Genomic DNA, 6111 nt, shown 5'->3' with positions numbered 1-6111 from the left:
GAAATCAGTACTGCAAGTTCCATAATGCACCAGGATGGGGTGGTAAGAAATCCAGGACTGGGCCAAAATCTCCAGCCTGGAACTGAGTAACTTGGCATCTCTGCAAGTGCCCATTTGCAGTAAGTATACTAGTCGAAGACTCAAAGTAGTTAATAGAATGAAGTATCTGAAGCCTGTTTTAAAACTGCTACGTAATCAACATACACAGGATATTTTGTATAAAGTTAAGATGGCAGCACCTTTAAAGTATGAAGGTAAGACATGATTTTTCCAGACCTCCATAAAACCACAAAGTGGCGTCATAAACAATTTCTTGCAATGTGTGATCAGTTATAGAAAATGAATGCATGATTTGGCCTGTTGTTCCTTGCCATAATGCATGTCATGTTAAATAATGTTACTCACATGTTTGAGAATTCAGCTACGCTTAAAAAAATTTCTCCAGGAGAAGAATGGTGACAGCATGAAAACTAAATAATGGGGAATTACTCAAACTTTTATTGCAACATCCTTTTATTTCAATCTGAAATTCTGGCCAATGGGTTTTAACATTTAAATTGTGACCAGTTGGAAGTAAACAGAACTTGGAATGGAATACCTTTTCCAACTTAAGACATTTGACAGCCAAAGACTTTGATTTGATTCTAGAAAGTGCCATCTCTGCTGAAAGTGAGAGCCTTGGCAGGTCTGTATTAGGTCAGTTTTCAAAGGAATTTTCTCAGGAAACTTAATAGTCAGCTGGGTAAATTTCACAGGCTGAAAACTTCCCTTCACTCATTTTGTGCAGAGGTATATTTATACCACTGGATTTCTCCTCCAGAACAGATCTTCAAAGGAAACTATTTACCATATATACTCAAATATACACCCATCCACATATAAACAGAGATAAAATTTTTCCCCTAAAAAAAGGGGGGGGGGGGCATAGGCGCCCGGTATAAGAAGCTTGGGGAGGCTAAGCCTCCCCAGCCAGAAGTGCAGCAAGGACGGGGCGGACCGCCCCGGGTGCAGCTCCCGCTGCCTTGAACATCTCCCTCCCTCCCTCCCCCCCCCAACTGGTGCGTGGACCGTGCGATCTTTACCCCCCCCCCCCGACTACTGCGGTATCGCTCTCCCCCTCTGCTCCTGTCGCGTCGTCTTTGAACTTCAAGGTTTCCTTCCGGTAGCAGCAGCAGCATCAACAATGATGTAAGCGCTGCTTCTCCAAAGACAAGCAGGCTGATATTCTCACAAGTGGGTGACGCCACGTCGGCCCGGAGGATTTTAAAGCAAAATCTCTTTACGGCGTTCCGACGCGCGAGCGATCGTACTGCGCATGTGCGCACACCTCTTCCCGCTCGCCGTGCGGACACGCCCCTCAGTTTTTCTTTTTCCGCGTCTGAGGAGACACGGAGTTCGTTAGGGCTTCGTGTTTTCTTCAGGTCTTCGGAGTTAAATCTCTTTTTTATTTTTTCATTTGTACTTTTCATGGCAGGCTCATTGTGGCTTATATATACAGGTATTTTTTGTACCTGAGGCAAGAAAAAATTTAAGTAATTGCCAGAGTCACAAGGGGCTGTGCCTGAACAAAGCATATAAGCTTCTCTTTTCTTTTTTCTTGAAAGTGCTGGCATATTGTTATCTGTGGGCTCTCTCTAGCCAGCAAACTAAACAAGCCCACATTTTTATGATCCATTTTTTAAAACTTTACAAACGGCTCTCCAGAGCTGTGACAGCCTGCTCCAGCACACCACTGTCTTTAAGCCCCACAAGTGATAAAAGGTGTATGTCACAGGAAAAACCAGGAACCTAAGCAGGTGCATCCCTGGTCAGCCACTGAATGGGCAACCTGGTGACACAATATCAGTGGTGTAACCTTTGAAGTGAGTCTCCACCCGCCTCGGCGCCTCCTGCTCTGCAGGTCATTCGGGCGCATCGGAGGATGTGTCTTGGGCCGGATCATCTCCCTGTGAAGCGCAAGTAGTGTCTCAAAGAAACGAGACGTATTCTACTCTGCCAGGGATGCCCAAAGGAGATCATTCTGGAGTCCGACAGAGACCGATGCACGCTGGGTATAGTTATGCATCGAATAGGTCTCCACCTGCCTCGGCGCCTCCTGCTTGGCAGGTCATTCGGGCGCATCGGCGGATGTGTCTTGGGCCGGATCATCTCCCTGTGAAGCGCAAGTAGTGTCTCAAAGTAACGAGACGTATTCTACTCTGCCAGGGATGCCCAAAGGAGATGCCCAGAGCTTTGCTCCCTCGGTTATGGAGGTATCCGGGCTTCAGACATCAGTCGGTGCCGAGAGCGTTGCTCCCTCTGTTATGGAGGTATCCTGGCATTGGACGTCGATGCACCGGTACGTCGGTACCAGGTATCATCGGTACCATGGGTCCCGTCGGCACCGGGTATCATCGGTACCATGGGTGCCGTCGATGCCGAGTGTCATCGGTGCCATGGGTGCTGTCGGTACCGGGTATCATCGGTGCCATGAGTGCCGTCGGTACCGAGTATCATCGGTGCCATGGGTACTGTCGGTACCGAATATCATCGGTGCGTCGGTACCGAGGAGTATCGATACCAGGAACATTGGTACCATGATCGGTGTCATGGGTCCCGTCGGTACCGGGTATCATCGGTACCATGGGTCCCGTCGGCACCGGGTATCATCGGTACCATGGGTGCCGTCGATGCCGAGTGTCATCGGTGCCATGGGTGCTGTCGGTACCGGGTATCATCGATGCCATGAGTGCCGTCGGTACCGAGTATCATCGGTGCCATGGGTACTGTCGGTACCGAATATCATCGGTGCGTCGGTACCGAGGAGTATCGATGCCAACTACATTGGTACCATGGTCGGTGTCATGGGTCCCGTCGGTACCGGGTATCATCGGTACCATGGGTCCCGTCGGCACCGGGTATCATCGGTACCATGGGTGCCGTTGATGCCGAGTGTCATCGGTGCCATGGGTGCTGTCGGTACCGGGAATCATGGGCACCATCGGCACCAGGTATCATGGGCACCATCGACTATCGGTACCAGGTATCATCGCCCATCGGTACCGAGTATCATGACTGCCATCGGTACCATACTATCAGGTATCGTCGGTACCGTGGATACATGGGTATCAGGTATCATGGATGCCGTCGGCACATGAGTACCATCGATACCAGATATCATGACCAGGTACCATCGGTGCCATGGGTGCCATTGGTACCAGGTGTCATGAGCACCGTCGGTGCCATGTGTACCATCGGTACCGTCGGTGCTGTTGGTGCCGGATATCAGGGGTACCATTGGTACCACATGTCATGGTTACCATCGGTACCAGGTATCATGGGTACCATCGGTACCGGATACCATGACTATCATCGGTACCAAGTACCATGGGTACCATTGGTACCGGGGTCCATCGGTACCATGTGTATCATCGGTACCGTCGGTGCCATGGTCTAGCAGTCTGGTTTCGATTCCCTTGCATTTCCAGACTTTGTCCTTGGCTTCGGGACCATGGGTACCATTGGATGCCATGGGTGCTACCGCCTCCTGCGGCATCTGGCTTTTCACCTGGTCTCCTTCACCGATGCTGCCTCTGGTATGGGTGTTCGCACCCTACTGGGGCAACTTCTCGACCCATATTAGCCTCCATATCGGACGTGTTTGGATCTGAGCTGCTCTGTTTGAGTAGTTAGTTCAGTTCAATGATGGTCATCTGACATTACAGTGGAGATTGTGAATCCCAATGCCCAGATGCTAGAGGTCCTGGACTACTATCTTCACCTGAGTCTTCTGCACTCAGAACAGATAGGAGTTCTAAGAACTTACTTTGGCGCCCCCAGGGCCAGAGCATACATCCTTAGCCTCTTTTGGAGAATGGCGTACCAGGCTGGCATGATCGCATCCCAAATCAAGTCTTGTCAGATCTTTACGAGCATTCCCACCGGAATAGGCTAGACCTTTTCACCAAGTGGTCAGGTAGCACACGGTGTGTCGCAGGTTCCTGTCCAAGGGCATTTTCGACACTTGTAATGTAACACCTAGATTTCTGCTCTAGGTACAGTGACAGACTCTCATGACTGTGTGCCTCTCTCCTGGAGGAGGAGACTCAGCAGAAAACTATAGATATGCTGTATATACACTTCCTCATCTTGGAAGTTCTTTAGAGAGAGGAGTAGTTTTCCTTGTGCCTTAAGGGGTCGTACCTATACTCCTACTTCTCGACAGCCGGTTCGGGCTATGCCTCAGCACGCTCGTTCTAGTCAGCGGCGTGCACCTAATCAGGCCCCTGCAGCTATTCCCCAGGAAACAGAGGGGTTTTTGACTGGCTCCAATTCAGTATAGCCACTAAAAAAAAAAAAAAAAAAAATGTCCGTACCGGCCATTCTGCCTGTCGGGGGGGGGGGGGGGGGGGGGAAGTTTACATTTTCTCCACCAAAGGTGACTTCTTTATCCTCCAACCGGTGGGGTTTTTCAACTAGTCCGGTTAGGATACATTCTCAATCTGGAATCAAACCCTCCACATTGTTCATTGGAAGCTTAATCCTTTAGCTTCCATCAAAAGTGAGTACTTGCAGAGGAACTCTCTGCTTTTCTCAGCGCCAATGCAGTCGAGCCCGTTCCACCAGGGCAAGAAGGGTTGAGATTCTATTCCAGGTCTTCTTTGTGGGTTGCGTCCCATCATAGACATAAGGGGCCTAAACAGATTTGGTTCAGGATGCTTTCCCTGGGCATCCTTCTTCCCATACTTCAGGAAAACGATTGGTTATGCTCTCTGGATTTACAGGATACTTATACTCTCTTTGCATCCAGAGTATGTTTTTTTCCTAGTGCCTGGCTGTTGTTGCAGCGTATCTTCATGGACTGGGAGTGCATGTGTTCCCTTAACACGATGATTGCCCGTCTCAACAGATTACAGCACAGTACATATTGAGACTTCTAGACACATGGCTTCCGCAGTTCATGTAACTCCCATGGCACTTTCGCACATGACATCCGCTCAGTGCATCCTAGCTTCCCAGTGGTATCAAGTTTAGGGTATCTAGAGGATGTAACCCGACTGTTCGCCAGTCTTCGGTATTCCCCTCAGAGGTGGTTAATTCTCTCTATTTTGATTCTGAGGCATCTTACTCAGTCAAAAGCTGCTGACGAAGGTTGCATCCCTCCTGGCTATCCAACCAAATTATTTTAATTCAACCAAACAATCGGGTTGTGATGTACTCGATAACAAAGGAGTACTGGATCTTGCCCTCTGAGTTAGGATGCCATGCAGATGTAGCGGTGGGCCCGCAATGCGGCATGTTTTCTCCAAGCCACTTATCTAATTGGTGTAAACAGCAGTCTGGCCGACAGGCTGAGCAGGATAATGCTACAGTTGAGCATGCCTATAGTTCGAAAGACCCCTCAGTGGATCTTTTTGCTACTTAGTCCAATCGCAAAGTCCCTCAGTTCTGTTCCAGGCTGCAGGTTCACGGCAGGCTACCATCGGATGCCTTTCTCCTTCTTTGGGAGACAGGTTTTCCGTATGCGTATCCTCCCATACATCTGGTGGAAAAGACTTTGCTGTTTCTCAAGCAAGATTGTGGAGCCATGATTCTGATTGCTCTTTTCTAGCTGCGTCAGATAGGATTCCCTCTTCTTCTGGAGTTGGAATGTTTTCCAGCTCTCATTACGCAGAACGAGGGGGCACTTCTGCATCCCAACCTCAAATCTCTGGCTCACACGGTCTGGATGTTGAGAGTGGGGTTTCGTTGAGTTTTCCAGAGTGTCTCCCGACTCTTGCTTGCTTTCAGAAAAGATTTCACAAAGAGGTGTTATTCTTTTTCAAGGAAGAGGTTTGCCATCTAGTGTGACAGCAAGGCCCTAGATCCTGCATCTTGTCTTATACAGACCTTGCTTGAGTTCTTTCTACACCTGTCTGAGTCTGGTCTCAAGACCAACTCTGTCAGTATTCATCTTTGTGCAATAGAGCTTATCATCAACGTGTGAAAGGTCAGCCTTTAGCTGTCCACTTCACGAGAGGTTTATCTCTCCCCCAACATTGAGAGAATTCCTTGTATGTGTCTAGGGGAGATTATTTCTGTTGGGCTTACCACCCACAATAATTTTGACAGTTGGCTCTTATGCTTCGGTCA

The sequence above is a fragment of the Microcaecilia unicolor genome, chromosome 5 (genome assembly GCF_901765095.1).
Source record: "Microcaecilia unicolor chromosome 5, aMicUni1.1, whole genome shotgun sequence".
Classification (NCBI taxonomy): domain Eukaryota; kingdom Metazoa; phylum Chordata; class Amphibia; order Gymnophiona; family Siphonopidae; genus Microcaecilia; species Microcaecilia unicolor.
This window is presented reverse-complemented; position numbering follows the sequence as displayed.